The sequence below is a fragment of the Carassius auratus genome, unplaced genomic scaffold, assembly GCF_003368295.1.
Source record: "Carassius auratus strain Wakin unplaced genomic scaffold, ASM336829v1 scaf_tig00021987, whole genome shotgun sequence".
Taxonomy (NCBI): domain Eukaryota; kingdom Metazoa; phylum Chordata; class Actinopteri; order Cypriniformes; family Cyprinidae; genus Carassius; species Carassius auratus.
This window is the reverse complement of record NW_020525149.1, coordinates 45,866-64,784: the sequence shown is the minus strand read 5'-3', so window position 1 is coordinate 64,784 and position 18,919 is coordinate 45,866. Positions and strand designations below refer to the sequence as shown.

Sequence of the window (18,919 nt, the reverse complement as noted above, 5' to 3'; positions counted from 1 at the left end):
CTTCCTAATGGAATCCTATCATGTGCTCTACTACAGATAAAAAGCTCTATATGTGAATGACTTCCAAAGCTATACAAAGGTATTCTCCAGGGTAAATAGGGGTCTAATGGAGGCATCTAAAAACAATTAAAAGGCCAACTGGCAACTGTACAGTTATCGGACACACTGAGGAAGAACTGAATGATATTTCTGATGTTTTCAGAATTTAAACTTGCAGAAGTTATCGATGCTCAACAGTCTTATATGGATTCGTTAGGCTATAGGGCTCTCTTTGGTTCCCAATATTGTACAAGAAACCAGTGAAATCTGCTTTGTTAGTTTAAGAGCAAACTTTAACGAGACTACAAATCTTAAAGGGGGGGGGGGGGGGTGAAATGCTCGCTTTCACTCGATATCCTGTTAATCTTGAGTACCTATAGAGTAGTACTGCATCCTTCATAACTCCAAAAAGTCTTTAGTTTTATTATGTTCATAAGAGAAAGATAGTCTGTACCAATTTTTCCCGGAAAAACACGACCGGCTGGAGGCGTGACATGTGGGTGGAGCTAAAGAATCACGAGCGCCAGTAGGCTTTTGCGTTGAGAGCGTTTGGAAGCTGTGACTTTACCGTGAGGAAAAACAAACCATGGCTAACAGTCAGATTCAGCGTATATTTATGATCCAGAATCAGATCCAGAGGCTGAAATTTTTTTTAAGCTGTACATGTGGAAAGTGCAGTTTGATGACAGCATCGCATGTTGTTTACTTGATGTGCTCACATGCGGTTCCAACACACGATCGTGACCCTTTTTCGTTGGACTGCATTATCCTTAAGAAATAAACGATGTGCAAATCCGGCGTCAAACTGGGCTTTGTTTGTAAAACAAGCATCTTCGAAATGCAGGGAACAAACACAAACACTTGCACAACTCCGTTGATGCTCTGTAAAAATAAACTCCATCCACTGGTCCCTTAATGCTGTTTTTTTTTGGTAATCTGTGTAGGGTTGTCTTGCCCTGGCAACCAAAAATACACTTCTTTTGTGACTTTTCGCGACGCTCTCGCTCCGATCAGTGAATGTCTGTGCCCAGCCTCTCAGTGCGCTGCTATACGGGAGCGTGCGCTCTTCCGGCAGAAGTGCCCTTAGGAACCAAATAAGGAAATTCCGTTCCATCTAACGTCACACAGAGCTATACTTGAATAAAACTTTCCGAAACTTGTGACAAACCGGAAGGAGTATTTTTGGAACAGAAATACTCCTTCAAACGTACAACTTAATTTTTGAAACTTTATCCATTTTTAGCATGGGAATCCAACTCTTTAACAGTGTAAAAAACTCAGTATGCATGAAATAGCATTTCAACCCCCCTTTAAGATGTACATTCTTTGAAATGGTATTCTTTAATATTAATGCTATTTTTTCTTAGAACAGCAGTATATCCAGCAGTATCTTGATTGTGAAACCTTATGTGAGAGATATGTGCGAAAATGCTGTTATCTGTATAACCTGGTCATAAAACTTGTTCTGATCTTTATTAAAACAACAATATATTAACACAGTCTGCTTAAGCAACTATCACACAAACAATGAGTAATTTTTATTTTCTTTCATTTTTATAGCATGTTATATATAATAGATGCATCAAGCAGAAGAAGCAGAAGCAGAATGAGCTTTATTGCCAGGTATGTTTACACATACAAGGAATTTGTTTTCGTGACAGAAGCTCCGCAGTACAACAGAATGATAAACATAAAACAGAACATAAAACACATAATAAAAGAATAAAAAATACAAGAAAGTAGATCGTGAATGACAATATACAAATTGACAATTGTAGGCAGGTATATTACAAAATGCAGTTATGTATGTACATGTATATTATGTGCAAAATGTAAGTGTATACGAAGTATGTGTGTTAGATAAATAAGTGTTTGTGTATATAAATATGGTCCCACTTTATATTAGGTGGCCTTAACTACTATGTACTTACATAAAAAAATAAGTACAATGTACTTATTGTTTTCATATTGTATTGTAAAACACTTTTGCTGCTATTGAGGTGGGATGGGGTAAGGTTAGGGAGAAGGTTGGAGGTATGGGTAAGTTTAAGGGTGGGTGAAGGTGTAAAGTATGGGTCAACAGTGTAATTATAAATGTAATTACAGAAATTAAATACAGATGTAATTACATGTAGTTATTATTTAAATATAAGTACAATGCAAAAACATGTATGTACACAATAAGTACATTGTACTAAATTATTAATTAAAATTTAAGTACATAGTAGTTAAGGCCACTTAATATAAAGTGGGTCCATAAATATAAAGTATAGTGTGTTCGCAGTTATTATCAGCTGTTCATAAGATGGACTGCCTGAGGGAAGAAACTGGTCCTGTGTCTGGTCGTTCTAGTGTTCAGTGCTCTGTAGCGTCGACCAAATGGCAACAGTTCAAAGAGGGAGTGTGCTGGATCCAGAGTGATTTTGACAGCCCTTTTTCTCACTCTGGATAAGTACAGTTCTTGAATAGAAGGGAGGGTTGTACCGATGATTCGCTCAGCAGTCCGGACTACCCTCTGTAGTCTTCTGAGGTCAGATTTAGAAGCTGAGCTGAACCAGACAGTTGCTGAAGTGCAGAGGATGGATTCAATGATGGTGGAGTAGAACTGTTTCAGCAGCTCCTGTGGCAGGTTAAACTTCCTCAGCTGGCGAAGGAAGTACAACCTCTGCTGAGCCTTTTTCACAATGGAGTCAATGTGAATGTCCCACTTCAGGTCCTGAGAGATTGTGGTGCCCAGGAACCTGAATGACTCCACTGCAGTCACAGGGTTGTTCATGATGGTGAGTGGGGGGAGAGCAGGGGGGTTTCTCTTGAAGTCCACGATCATCTCCACTGTTTTGAGCGTGTTGAGCTCCAGGTTGTTGAGACTGCACCAGACAGCCAGCTCTTTAACCTCCTGTCTGTAAGCAGACTCGTCACCGTCCTGAATGAGGCCGATGAGTGTGATGTCGTCTGCAAACTTCAGGAGCTTGACAGAGGGGTCCTTAGATGTGCAATCATTAGTGTACAGGGAGAAGAGCAGTGGGGAGAGAACCCAGCCCTGGGGAGCTCCGGTGCTGATTGTACGGGTGCTGGATGTGTATTTCCCAACCTCACTAGCTGCTGCCTGTCTGTCAGGAAGCTGTTTATCCACTGACAGATGGAGGTGGGCACGGAGAGCTGATTTAGTTTGGGCAGGAGGAGGTTTGGGATGATCGTGTTGAAGGCCGAGCTGAAGTCCACAAACAGGATCCTCACATAAGTCCCCGGTCTGTCTAGGTGTTGCAGAACATAATGCAGTCCAATGTTTACTGCATCATCCACAGACCTGTTTGCTCTGTAGGCAAACTGAAGACTGTTTTTGTTTGCTCTCATATTTGTAGGACGCCCACTCTTATGGAGAGTAGCAATGTTGCTGAACTATTTCCATTTCTAGATAGTTTATTTTACTGTGGACTGGTGAACTTTGCAGCTTTAGAGATATTTTTATAACCCATTCCAACTTTATGCTTAATCTTTGGCATTCTGAGAGCTCATTTGCCTAGGGACATGCTTCATATCTGGCAATGCTTCTTGAAAACTTTGTGAGAGAGTTTTGTTTATACGGCAGCTGAGCTCTATCTAGTCTCATTGTTTGGACTCCATTAGCTGACTTCTGTCTCCTATTAGCTATTATAGAAGTCATTAGACTAAGGATTCACCCTCTTTTCCACCTTGCACTGTGAATGTTTAAACTGTGAATTCAGTAAAAGCATTAAAAATGTATAATTTTTTGAGTAGACTGTTTCTTTGCTCTTGTGTATAGATCACATCAGTTGACCAACTTGTGCAGAAGTCCAAGAAAAATCCAAAGTTGAATATATGTTTGTCACTGTTAAATCTCTGACAATGTGTACATGCAGTGTGAAAGGGTACACAGGTCAGAAGTTTGCATGATATTATTTATTTTTATTAATTAGTGAATATTTAAATTGCATAAAAGTCAAAAAGGTTAATACTAAAAAAATTGGAGCACATTCCCTAATGTTTTTCCTCTAACTTGAGCCTCCACTGAGAAATCTAATCCTGTCTAGGGTTGAATGTATCTCTGATTTTGTACCCCCCCCACCTTGCTTCTCCGCATTTACTTTGACCTTACTTGAATAGTCTGTAATTAAAGCTAAATTTCACATTGTGCTGCCTGGAGCACCTTCATTATGCATTTAGATGTTTTCTTTTCTTTTTCTTTTTTTTCACAAAAATCTAAAGTTGGTGGATCAAGTGCTGCTGGCAACTTAAACAACCAGAGACAAATGTTTCAGCTTAGCATTAAACTGAATTGCATTTATTTTAAGATCATTATACTGTAGTGTTTTATAAAATGGTGACTGAGTGAGCAAGTGTTACAACAAGGAATAATATTTGATCCCAGACAGTAATAGGTGATTTATCTATCATGAAAAAAGACTTATATATGTGATATAACACTATGTGAATAATTAAGAGACAAACAAAAAATTCAACTATCTATCTTAATTATGTACATAGTGTTATATCACATATATAAGTCTTTTTTCATGATAAATAATCACCTATTACTGTCTGGGATCAAATATTATTCCTTGTTGTAACACTTGCTCACTCAGTCACCATTTTATAAAACACTACAGTATAATGATCATAAAATAAATGCGATTCAGGTTAATGCTAAGCTGAAACATTTGTCTCTGGTTGTTTTCTAATTAAAAAAAAAAAATTGTGTTTAATGTGTAGACATCTGACTTATGTATCCCTCTATTACTATTTTCATTGGAGTTTCATTCAGTCACAGGATGTGCCCTGAAATACACACACACGCACATTCCCACCCGTTCTGTGCCGGACCTGTGTCTCAGACTTGTAATTACTGTTCTCACCAGTCAGTAATCACAGGTAAAGCCCACTGAATGTTTGGGCCGGTAGGTGCTTGTTGTGAAACCCATGGGAGCAAAGCACTTATACTGCAGTTTAGACAATTTGCTTCTTCTCAATGCACAGCAATCACTGCTTAGAGATAGAAACCAGCAAGATAAGGGTCATTGGCCAAGGAGAATTCACCCACACCAAAATTGCAGTTTTTCTACATAAGTGTTGTTTTTGTATTTTTATTTTTTACTCTTCCGCCTATTCTTCCATTTCTCCCTGTTTAACATTCTTTTTGACCACAGAATGTTTCTCATTGCAAGGCACCAGTCAATTCATCAATTCATAACAACAGCCTCAGTCTCTCTGTGTGAAACAAGCAAGAACAGCCCAGTTGCAATTAGAACAAACACATCTCTAATAGCAAATCTAACTCTTTGACTGTCATTCTTAAGTCTGTCTTTGAGGGATGCTTTGCTTTACCTATATTTCTCATACTGTGATCGGAGAAAAAAAGAAAGAAAGAAAGAAAGAAAGGAAGGAAGAAACAGCAACCGATCTGGCTTCAGAAGTGGATATTCAACTGAGAATGCCTTGGTCTCAGTTGTTGAAGCCCTAAGACTGGCAAGAGCAGAATCCAAATCTTCAGTACTTATCCTGCTTGATCTGTCCGCTGCTTTTGACATGGTTAGCCACCAGATTCTCCTATCAACCCTACTGGCAAAGGGCATCTCAGGAACCACACTTCAGTGGTTTGAGTCTTACCTATCAGATAGGTCCTTCAAAGTGTCTTGGAGAGGTGAGGTGTCCAAGTCACAACATCTAACTACTGGGGTGCCTCATGGCTCAGTTCTTGGACCACTTCTCTTCTCTGTCTACATGGCATCATTAGGTTCTGTCATTCAGAAACATGGCTTTTCATACCACTGCTATGCTGATGACACTCAACTCTACCTCTCATTCCATCCTGATGATCCGACGGTAGCATCTCAGCTTGTCTAACAGACATTTCTTGCTGGATGATGGACCATCACCTTCAACTCAACTTCAACTTGACAAGAGAGAACTGCTTGTGGTTCCAGCAAACCAATCGTTTCATCACAATTTCACCATCAAGTTAGGCACATCAACCATAACTCCTTCAAAAACAGCCAGAAGCCTTGGAGTTATGATTGATGATCAGCTGAGTTTCTCAGACCACATTGCTAAAACTGTCAGATCCTGCAGATTTGTTTTATTCAACATCAAGAAGATCAAGCCCTTTCTTTCGGAACATGCTGCACAACTCCTTGTCCAGGCTGTTAAAATGCTCTCTTGGCAGGTCTTCCAGCCAGTTCTATCAAACCTTTACAATTAATGCAGAATGCGGCAGCAAGATAAATTTTTTATGAGCCGAAAATTATACACATCACACCTCTGTTTATCAATTTGCACTGGCTACCAATAGTTGCTTGCATAAAATTCAAAGCATTGATGTTTGCCTACAAAACTACCACTGGCTCTGCACCCATTTACCTAAATGTATTACTTCAGACTTATGTGCCCTCTGGAAGCTTGCGTTCTGCAAGTGAACGTCGTTTGATTGTGCCATCCCTTTTAAATTAAATGTTAAGGCTTAAAAACACATCTCTTCCATCTTTATTTGACCTTCTAACCGTATCATTCTTCTACTATTTTAATTTTATTCTTAAAAAAATCAAACTACCTTTCTAATAATTTGCATTTTCTTTTCTTTTAATCTATTATGCAATTATGTGTGTGTGTGTGTGTAGAAGACCTCTAACACTAGATTGCTCTATTCTTTTTCTATTCTATCTGTTTTCTTTTCATTTATTATATTATTTAAAAGCCCTTGCTATGTGGACTGTGTTAAGCTAACTGAGACTTGTTATAGCACTTACAATATATATCATTACTCTTTTTGTTGTTTTTGATTGCTTCCACTGTCCTTATTTACAGTATAAGTTGCTTTGGATAAAAGCGTCTGCTAAATGAATATATATACAGTACAGACCAAAAGTTTGGACTTACCTTCTCATTCAAAGAGTTTTCTTTATTTTCATGACTATGAAAATTGTAGAGTCACACTGAAGGCATCAAGGGTTATTTGACCAAGAAGGAGAGTGATGGGGTGCTGCGCCAGATGACCTGGCCTCCATAGTCACCGGACCTGAACCCAATCGAGATGGTTTAGGGGTGAGCTGGACCGCAGACAGTAGTCAAAAGGGCCAAAAAGTGCTAAGCATCTGTCGGGGAACTCCTTCAAGACTGTTGGAAGACCATTTCATGTGACTACCTCTTGAAGCTCATCATGAGAATGCCAAGAGTGTGCAAAGCAGTAATCAAAGCAAAAGGTGGCTACTTTGAGGAACCTAGAATATGACACATTTTTAATTTTTTCCACTTTTTTGTTATGTTTATATAATACCATATATAGTTCCACATGTGTTAATTCATAGTTTTGATGCCTTCAGTGTGAATCTACAATTTTCATAGTCATGAAAATAAAGAAAACTCTTTGAATGAGAAGGTGTGTCCAAACTTTTCATCTGTACTGTATATATTAGTGGTGGGCATAGATTAATTTTGCGGTTGAGGCCCGTCAGTGCATTCCAGGAGCGTTGTGTCTGCAGCAGTGCAGCGATCGTTTACGTACCGAGTAGCGGACTGCAAACGCATCCTGTGTGAAAGCACAATGAGTCCGTGCTGCCTCAGCACCTCATATATAACTCACATGGACTGCATACGCACTGCAGACGGATTATGTGTGAAACAGGCATGCATCTAGTCGATGTTTCCATTGGGAAGCTTCTTTAAACAAAAAAAACAAAAAAATCCCTGAAGCAAACCCGGCGGCATCTTAGCTGCATCCATGTTAGCACAGCACGTTTGATGTGGTAATTTCACAGTAGGCATACACACAGGTGCAAAGACTCGTTCTTGCTCTCTACAGATTCGGCTAGGTATACATCCGCGCCAAAATATCAAGGTGAAAGTCATCATAGCTCGCGTGGTATAGACTCAGCTCCCAACCCAACTTTGAGAATATTGCTGGATCTGTCTTTTCTTTACCTTGTTTTGTAAAACAATAATCTTTAGGCCTGAAATATGAGATTGGCCAATGAATTGCATGTGGGAGATGGTGTTTTACATACTACTGAAGTGTAGTATGTGGAGTCTTCCACTACTGAAGTGGAATAAACCTGATAGATCTTCAGATATCCTGCCATTACACTGAATATGTTTTTACTAAGTTTAACTATCCTGCTCCGCAAAGTTTTTCAAAACACTTTCCCTGCCATGACAGTAGTTAAAAAAAATAAATTTGACAGGACAAGATGCCCGTTATAGCATGCCTTGCAGCAATGCTGAGAATGCAACATGTATTAGGATTGCATTATGAATTGCATTATGACACATTTTAGAATGCAGTGATGTGTGAAACCAAACTTGCAGCTAGCAGCATTCAAACAATTAGGCAGGGTGGTGGGTCGTGACCCAAAAAAACGGATTATATTCTGATTGGATAAACTGTATAATCATACACAGTTAGGATAAATTAAAGGATTAGTTGACTTCCAGAATAAAAAAAAAAATCCATATAAATTACTCGCCCCTATGTCATTAAATTTCATCTTTTTCTTTCTTCAGTCACAAAGAAATTAAAGTTTTTGAGGAAAACCTTCCAGGATATTTCTCCATATAATGGATTTAAAAGGTGGCCAACTGGTTGAAGGTTCAAATTGCAGTTTAAATGCAGTTTTAAAGGTCTCTACACTATCCCAGCCGGAAAAAAAGAGGTCTTATCTAGCAAAAAAAAATTGGCAATTTTCTAAACAAAATTGTACAGATGAAGAGCTAACCATACGTGACCTTTCCAACGTTATTACGTAATGTGTGAATTTGCGGACACACTTCACGGAGCTAGTGCAAGATGTGCATTTGTGGTTAAGGTATAAAAACATTTCACTAGATTAGACCCCTATTCCTCAGCTGGGATCGTGTAGAGCCCTTTGAAGCTGCAATTTTGACCTTGAACCAATTGGGCACAATTGAAGTCCATTTTATGGAGAGAAATCCTGGAATGTTTTCCTCAAAACCTTAATTTCTTTGCGACTGAATAAAGAAAGACATGAACTTCTTGGATGACATGGGGCTGAGTACATTATCTAAAACAATTTATTCTGTAAGTAAATTAATCCTAGTAATTTTTGCATAGGTGGAAAAAACATCCTGTATCTTTTGTTGATGACATCACAAGGCCATATAAATATAATACATTTATATAAAAAATTATATTAAAATTATATACGTCACATTGTATATATAATTTATATAATATATATAAGAAAGAAAAAAAAAATATATATAGCAGATATATAAGTAGATATTGTTTATTTATATAAAAAATATTTATAAGTTTGATTGTAAGGACAGTTTTCATGTAATCTCACACATAAATGTACATTGTGCAACTGTGCTGTACATTGTGCAACTGTACTGTGCAACAGTATCCATTCTGGTTTGTCTGTACACTGAAGAGCAAGCTGCTTATGACTCTGGAAGACATCAGTGCCACATAATGTTGTGTCCTGCAAAGATAGCTGAGACACAGCCAGTGAAAAATAATACAGAAGCTCCCACATGTCTTTGGGCCACAAGTGGGCTGTTACAGGATAGGTGTGTGTATGTCAGCCTGATGATATGGAGATAAGGAGAGTGCTTCAACATGCTCTTGTTCATCACAGAGATGTCCTATTGTCTCCAATGCAATGTCAATCTTTCTCTCTCTCCCTCCCTCTCTCTCTGTAGGAAGGACTACAGTGGGAATTTAGGTTTAGGAAAAACACTGGCAGTCTCTTTTTGATCCTTCGTCTTTTGATCCTCTGTGGTTCTGTCTTTATTGGCGTTAAATCACAGGATTATGTTGGTTGTGATGTTGAAATCGCATTGAAGCATGAATCTCAGAGCAGGTATATCTGAAAGTGGGTCTCATTGGGTGGGAGGGATAACTGGAAAAGACCAAGATGGATTTGAGGCCAAATGGAGGTTGAAAATTGGCCCCCCGAGAAAGTAAGGAAAGACAGCATGTGTGTCTTGTAGGGCGAAGGATGTTGTTTATGCATGTGTATATGTGTGTTGCAGCAAGCAATGCCAGACGAGCCTGCCGATTGCCAGAAATTGACAGCGAGCTGGTCAGACTGCTTCAAAGCACCATGAGGGAAGTAGGCAGAGCTGCACTGCATCAGTAGGCCGAAGCGAAAGAAGTGCACCAGAGGAAGATCGACAGAATGGCAGCTGTCCATCAACACAAGGAGCAGAAGACAACACCCTCTTTTCAGGACAGCTCAAATATCATGGTAAGAAAGAAGGACAGTTTTCAGTTGAGCTGGATCGAAAAGCTGTCTGTCTCAGCATGAGCTGATGTTCACTAGCACTGTGCTCCATGTGATCCTGAAGGGATAGTTCAGACAAAAATCGATTATTTATTCACTCTCATGTCATTTGAAACCCATTTTACTTTCTTCTTTAATGAACAAAGGTTTGGATCACTTAATTCATTGAAAAGATCCAATTCAAAAGAGTAATTTGTTTACAAATTTGAAGTCTCTTGAATGTGCTTATTAGAACAAGGGCAGATATTCTTATTGTCAGTTAATAATGAGAAAAACTTTCATTTGTACCTTTCACAAAGCTTATCATATGACTTCAAATGACTTGAAATACTGAACACGTGTCGTGTCGTATGGGACAATTTTGTTGAAGCTTGACAGCTCCAGTTTTCATTCACTTTCATTATTCGGAAAAAAGCTCCCAAGATATTCTTTAGAAATTCAACTTTTATGAAAGAATGTAAGTCATATGGGTTTTGAAAAACAGAAAAACCAATGAAAATAGTACTTTTTGGTGATCTATTGTGTTCCTTTCAAAACAAGTGCTTTATTTTAGCTCCAAAGAGGAAACGGGTGAAACTGCGTTGCATTATTCACCAGTTCCTCCCACTCTGTGAGAATGATGAAATCGAACCTAAATTCACTTTTTTTTCCCACTCAACAGCCTGGCACAGTCTTGCTTCAGGCACATCAGTTTTATTAGTTTCTATGTCTTTCCGGTGTAGTTTCAGCATGTAATTTCTTAGGATACTTTCTTTCAGAGGCATCGGGCAGAGCGTATGCAGCATTCCCGTGACCTGCGTGTGATTGAGGCCTATCGTGAGTGCTGTAAAGTACAGGAGATCACCAACATGCTCTCTCAGGCCAACACTACCAAACACACTCTCTATGCCACACCCGGAATGGCAGAGTTCTTTGAATTCGTACTCAAGATTCAATGTTCCTCCCACTATCACCATTGAATATGATGACTCAGAGTCAAATTAGGCTTTTGAATCCTATACAACAGTTGTTGTCAAACTTTAGCATTGAATTACCATTTAGTCACATTTATATCTCAGTCTGAGCCTTATAATGTCAAATAACATAATATTTTTATTAATTTCAATATTCCTGCACTTAGATTATGGAGTTTTGGAACCTTGACCGCTGATTAGAGCAACAGTCTGGCAGAACTTCTATTTCAGACTGTTAACATTATCAATAAAATGCATTATCAACTGAGTGCTGAGGGTCAAAGCGGGTCACTCTTAAAGCTAACCTTAAGGAAACTGAGCATCTAGATGCCACTGGCAAACAGCATAATTTCTTGCGTTTTTGTTAATCCCTTCAGTTTTACAGCTAACAAATGTATGTTCTAAGAGTATTTTCTATTTTCTACATTATGGTAATGCCACTTTTGACTGTTCTCTAAATAGTAAAAACTACAAAAATATTTCATTAAAAAGTTCCATGGATGATGCATAGTGCAAATAATGTTTTATGCTGACATTTTGAGAACGTTATAAAAGACCAGATTTGACTCTGAACGAACATTCTACTGAAATTACCGATATTTTGGTACCTTTGAACCTCACCACACTGCTCGCCAAAGTTCTGAGAATGGTCCCTGTTAGTTGGGTATCTATGGGTCTAGTTATCTATTCCTCTATCCATCCTACTTTTGGCCTTTTGCCTCTTTATTAGAGAGATTGTGTAAAACTAAGTCAAATCTGTTAATACTGTTAGTAATTTCAATCAGAACAACAGTGTGGTGACACTTTTATATGGAAATCTATGAGAGTGTGTCTGTGTGCGATAGTGAGTTTTTGTCTGAGAAGTTTGAATACTATAGTACCTTAATGTGTGCTTTCATTATAAGACTAATGCCAATAATTATTATTTTTTACATTCTCAGTACATTATGCAGATGCTTTAAGAAAAATGCTTTAAAGCTAATATGTACATACAGTAGTAAACCTATACTTTAATCATGCTCAGCAGGCACTTTGTCCATTCAAAGATTACATAAAGCCTTTGCCTCTGGCATTACAGCCCTGAAAAAAATTATGCATAGATCAATGTTCCATTCACATGTGAACAGCCTGAAAATGAACATCTGAATGAATGAGTTTTCCTCAGCGGGGCATTACAGGGGCCAAGCGCTTCCCAGGGGGTTGGTAAACAACACTGAATAAATAATCAGTCCCCCTCCCCCATTCCAGCTTATTTTAATTGCAGTTTGATGTAAAATATCTTCGCCCATCCAGGGCCCATGTGAAGCTCGAGGATCCAGGATTATATCGCACAAAATATGAGTTTTCTGCAGGCCATAGACTGAGTCCGCACACTCCATCATGATGAACACAAGCCAAGAAAGGGAGAGAGAGAAGTTAGGAGGATGAGGTGGAATAAATTACAGCATTAACACCCCTGCATTTCTCAGTGTTTAATTAAAAAAAAGACATTAGTAGCCTAAACTCCACACACACACACACACACACACACACACACACACACACACACACACACACACACACACACACACACACACACACACACACACACACTTTGCTTTGCTTTAAGACAAAACAAATATTCTCTGCTGCCCTTCTTCATGAAGTTTGTTTGTATGGCAAACGTTTTCCCAGTTTGCATTGTGTTGTGGCATAAAACTGAAGCACTTTGTAATGTGTCATGGAGGTAGCTGCTCACCCAGGAGCAGTGTGTGCTTGTCTGTGCGTGAATCCTGTGAGTCAGTCCAAAGAACTCTTGTATGCACAGAGCTGTGCCAGGGAAACAAATACCTGAGATCTGGAGTTTGCATTTGCACATTTGTGTTGAATTGATGCTTCTCTCTTCCAGTGCAAAGGATATGTCAGGTCTGTTTTTGTATTGCTGATGTATGTAACAAATTAGCTCAAAGTGAGATGAACATAATTAATCATAACGGGTTATGATTAATTATATTCATCTTCAGGAATTACTTGTAGCATTATAGCATTAATAGTACAATACAATGATTTGTTCGTCCACAGGACAGACAGTGTTAATTGTTTATTGACTCTAAGTAAAACTATTTCTCTGGCCACAAAAAATAATTGTACTACTAATACATTGCTCACAGAGCATGTAACAAAACCGGAACGTTAAAATGACCTCATCCTGTGAGCAGCAAACTCAGGCAACCAATGTGAATACATATGGATGTTTAATAAACTACGCTACAGGGGAACATGCAACATCTGACTAGACACAAACATACAGACATTAAACATAGATGCCAACGCAAGGAAGCCATGGATAGAGAGAGAGAGAGAGATGGAGAGAGAGAGCACGCAACCTGTTAAGAACCATCAAAGAATCTCATCACCTTAATTAAAAGGGGTCAAAGCCTAGAAGCGCATCTAAATATTTATCAAGCGGTTACTTGCATTGGTTCTGTGCTGAGTAAAGTGTCCCGGTGCATGTATAATGCGTAGATTTCTGTTAAAACTGTTAGGAGTAAAACATTTGTCATTTCATCCATGGGTTGACTGCTCCGAAATGAATCTGAAAGTTGCTGAAAACTTTCAGAAGATCGGACTCCCCGAAAGGGGAGTCGCGAGGCTTCCAAGGTGATGGGTGTCTCCAGGGAACCGCAAGCTAAGAGAAGCTTCCTTTTCGGGTGTGGAAGAGGTTTTATCTGGTTTCCCAGTAACACCCCTTTTGGATGGATTGACCATTAACAAGGCATGTAGTTTCAGTGGGAAAGTGTTTCTTTGTCCTGTTGACACCTCATTTGCATGCTTTATGACTGGCGTGAGTAATTGGTGTAGTTTTACCCAAAATATTGAACAAATAGTGTGAGGCATTTCATGATCACATAGAGTACATCATGGTTTAAGGAATAAAGAGCAGATCATTTTGATACCAAGAATGAAACATTTAGAAGATATTAAACCAGAGATACATTTATACACCTACATATTAGCATTTAGAGCTTAACTAATGCAAATAAACTGTGGTAACAAGACTTATGTAATAGGGAAACATAATGACAACACATGCATATACCAGATGCATTGGTAACTAATTGATTATAGTCTAAAATAAAGAAAATGTCTTTATGTGTGTGATGTGTTTTGAAATTGTGGAGACAGACCTCTGGTCTAGTCAGGCCATTGGTGCCTGGGACGAGTCATTTGCTCCTCCTGGAATGCGTTTGAAGTCCGATGGAGAGGAGCAGATGGAAAGATAAAGTGAAGTTTCCTGGAAGTAATAAGGTAAATCTTATTCTAGATTTTCAACAAATAAATCGAGAGATTATTTGTTAACTGACATCAGTTATATAAAATATAAATGCAAGATGATCATATACAGACAATACAAACTAATGTCAGCGGTCTCTGGAAAGAGGTTCGGAGAGAGTTATATTTTTTTCCATGTCTGGGCAGCAACATCTTATACTTGTTGACCTGGGCTTGGGCATATTCCCTATTTAGGCCTGATAAGTGTACTTTTTTCTCTTTATCATCCTCTTTTTCTCCTCTGTTTTGCAAAACAATTTTAAAAGAGCTCTTTGCGTATACTGTCGCCTTGGAAATATAAGGTTTTATCTGCCATTTTTGTCAAAATTGAGTTATTCACATATTCTTATTCTGTGACAACTTATTTACATTGTGTTTTTATAAGTTGTGTACATTTTGTGACTGATTTATGAAAGAGACTTGTTCCCCATATCCCATATCACTATATTGAATGCAAACACTTTGAAGCTCAATATATCGAAACTGCTCAGAATACTGATAGAAGCTTATAATTCCAAGGTGACGATATGCTTCTCTATGAAAGAAAGGGAAATGGGCTTTGCTTTTGTTTACATAAGTATACTTTTCTGCCACTTGCCTGGCTCTCTGTTATTAAAGAGAGAATGTCATTTAATTTTCTGAGACTTGGTGTAACATCTACTGAAGTGTATACAGTAAAAAAGAGTTTTTACACCTCTACATTCTTTCTTTTTCTTATTTTTTATTTTTTATAATTTTTTTCATTTATGTCGAATGATCCCTTCTCGGGCCCGGAGGTGCTGCCTTTGATTTTTCAAATGCCCTTTTCCTTCATATATTTGTGCATGAAATTTGTCTCTATGAAACAGAAAGTAATATTTCACACCCAGTATGTGTTATCTTTAAACCTACCCTCCCAGGAGTTTCAGTTCTGTGAGGCCTTATGTTTGACTGTATCATGCATACTCAAATACTCTTTTTCCACTGCCAATAAGATACTGCTGGCAATGCAAAGAAAATCCTCAAGCTGTTCTTTTCTTCTCCACTCTGTCTCTCTTTTTGCTGTTTTTCATCTTTTTCTGTTTTTATCCCTCAGGCTAATCTTGAGAAGTGAGGACTGGAGATAGTTGAGTTGACGAAGATTTAAGGTATTTCACCTAAAGAAGAGCACACAGACTCCACAGGTTTACCTACGGCCCAAAGAAAGTATCCATGTCTCCTTCAAGTACCAAACCTTTATGCATGGTCACACTTTCCCTATTCAGGTAAATCTAGGGTGAACTCTCTTGGACATTTACTCAACTTTTTTCGTTGTTGTTTTGTGGGTTTTTATTTTGTATTTAAATTTTTTCACCCTGATGTGGTAAAGTCTGGACAGGCCACTACATAGACACAAGTAAATCTCAAGTGAACCGTCCACTGAACTGTTGGTGCTGGAAAACAACATCATTTGGAGAAAATGTGGACTATTTAATTGTTTTTGTGTGTTGTGCTGTAGTATAATTCAACCATGTGTCATCACTGAGAAAATGCATTTGTTTCCTCATTTCCCTTTTGCACTGATGAGACTTGGATTAGTTCACATGTTTCCGGTTTAATTGGATTTGGGTTTGCTTATAGTCTGTGGTATTACAGAGGCACCCACAAGTGAAGGAGAGAGGTTAAAATGACTCAAAGCATCAGCATTAATGAAATGGATTAAAAACAGCCTCATCCAGATGGTCTGAACAAACCTGTCCAAACAATGTTTTCCCCATCCCTTAATGATATTATTTAAATGTGATTGTTCTCTCGCTGAATGCTGCACTGTTTATGATGACTCTCCAGTCATACTGCAGGATACAAAAAGCTTAAAGATTTCAAGAAGTCCACAGATGGCTCAGAAACATCTGTCCAATGCCAAATGTTCAGTTTCTTATGGTGGCAAAGCTGATTTTTCTAAAATATTATATTATATTATATTATATTATATTATATTATATTATATTATATTATATTATATTATATTATATTATTCATAAAATATGAAAAAAGATCCTTATCTTATTTATGACTTTTTTTTTTTTTTCCATACTTGCATATTTTACACATTGAATGGTTGGGGTAATGTGCTGTTATTTGGCATTGTGTGGTTCATTGTGCCTTTGGGCTGTTCCTGCCATATGTAGCCAAGAGAGACTGATGCCTTGCAGTTCTGCTGACAAACACTCAAACACACACACACACACACACACACACACACACACACACGTGCAACTCCCATATAATATTTAGGTCAGTTGGGGTCAAGCATTGCTGTGCACAACCTGACATCACCTCCAGAGGAATGCCAATGGGTTGTCTTGAGCTGTGAATCCGACAGCTAGCTCAACTGTATCTCAAGAGAGGTTATGCACTCAGACTGCAGATGACTCACAGTACTTCATATCACATTACATACTGTCAGTGCTGTTCATTCGGTGGGGAATGATTTCAGATAGGCTTGTCATTTAGTGGTAGACCATGACCACCTCTGCTGAAAAGAGCAGATTACAACATCATACTGGGTCAAGGGTAGTTTTTGCTGATTTGGTGTTTAACTACAAAGAAATCTTGTGAGTTGCAATTTCAGTTTTGTTAATCTCTTAAAAAAGTATGTTTACAGTAATGCACTTACAATGGAAGTCAATGGGGCAAAGCATTGCACTATGACAAATGTTGTTATGAAACAGTTTGAAAGTATAGCCAACAAGACAAATAACTCAATTTTTTGTGCAGAATAATTCATAAAAGTGTATAAAACAAGATGCAAATTTCTGTTTTTAAAGGTGCAGTTTTTAATATAGCTAGTGGATGAAATGGGCACTTCAGTCTAAATTCAAAATAATGTTTCTCCTGTCCTATGTGTCCTACAAGTATATGAACTTAACATGTTTCCTGAATATCTGCAAATGTATTATGGTGTTTTTATGCTTAAGTACAGCACCTTTAAACCATCTAGGATACCTTTCCCCATAGACATCCATTGTGCTATATTCTACACCAGAGTTGTTATAGTTAACTAAAACTTGATTTACTAAAATAACAAAAACACAAATACAAATAATACATCTATATATATTTTAAAATTACAAAAACTAATACAAATTACAAAAACATGGACTGAATATAAACAGCAAAGCAGAAAATAAAAAAAGAAAGTCCTATTCAAAATATTTATAAAAAAGTATAATACCAATGATGCTAAAAAAACACTTTTATGTTTTTACAAACTGTGGGTCAAGTTAAAATTACTATCTGTGGTAATCGACAGCATGTCGCTGATGCAGTTGATACCTGTCAGTTTATCTTGTTGTGAACCTCTGGCATTCCTTTATTTTCTAGTGAAGGCAATTGATTTAGTTGAACCGACACCACATGTGGTGGACCAGACCTTCTGTTTCTACCAGCCTGGACTCACTTTCCTAAAGAAGGACATTCGCTTGCCTGCAGCCTGGGATGACACAGCAGGTGCTGCTGATTACAAACATCTCTGCCGCTGTAGATGCACACACACACACACACACACACATACGCACACAAACATGCTTCAGTGTCTGCTATTAGTCGTGAACTAAAGACCCCATTTGTGCTCTGTCTCCTTTTGTACTTGATCACAGATGGTTCTACCACCCTCCATGTGCGCTGCAGCGACCCAATGTCATCTGCCACACCACCAACCTGGTGAGCCAATCAGGAGTCACTTTTAATAGCAGCCAGCCATTCAGAATGATGATGAGTTATTAATTAGTGTCTGAGGCTTTGTGCTGACTCATTGTGGTGTCATGGCCCTCACACTTATTGTTGACAATTCTTCATATTCAATATTAATTTTTCATACACATTTATTTTTTTCTTTTTATGTTTAATAAATCATTATTTATTATATCAAATATTTATTCTTAGATTTTTAATTACAGATTATTTTATTTTTTCATAAAATGCTATCATTACATACAATACACTATAATATTCATATAGTTTTTATAAAATGTTTACTTTTAGATTTTTCATTAAGTGTTTTTTCATATTTATTTTGTTCATAAAAGTGTATTATTAAATATTTTTTATAAAAGGCCATAATATGTTTCCAGTAGCCCATTAGTAATAAGTTAAATGAATCAGATATTCATTATAGATTAAACATTAATGTTTTATAAGAAATTTATATTTTAATTTTTAGAATAAATCTTAATTATTTTTATTAAGTTTCATAACCTATTTATATTTCATAATTGTTCATTTGTATTTTTACACAAAAGTTCATTTTTTATATACATTTTTTATGCAAGTATTTTTTAAATAAAATATTTATTGGTATTTTAATGACTTAATGAATTATTAAACATTATTATTTTATAA

At 37.5% G+C, this 18,919-nt stretch overlaps 1 pseudogene; it reads left to right on the top strand.

The window, feature by feature from the left end:
* LOC113077214 (nephrocystin-4-like) overlaps nt 1-18,919 on the top strand; it is a 49,373-nt pseudogene that overhangs the window by 28,235 nt on the left and 2,219 nt on the right.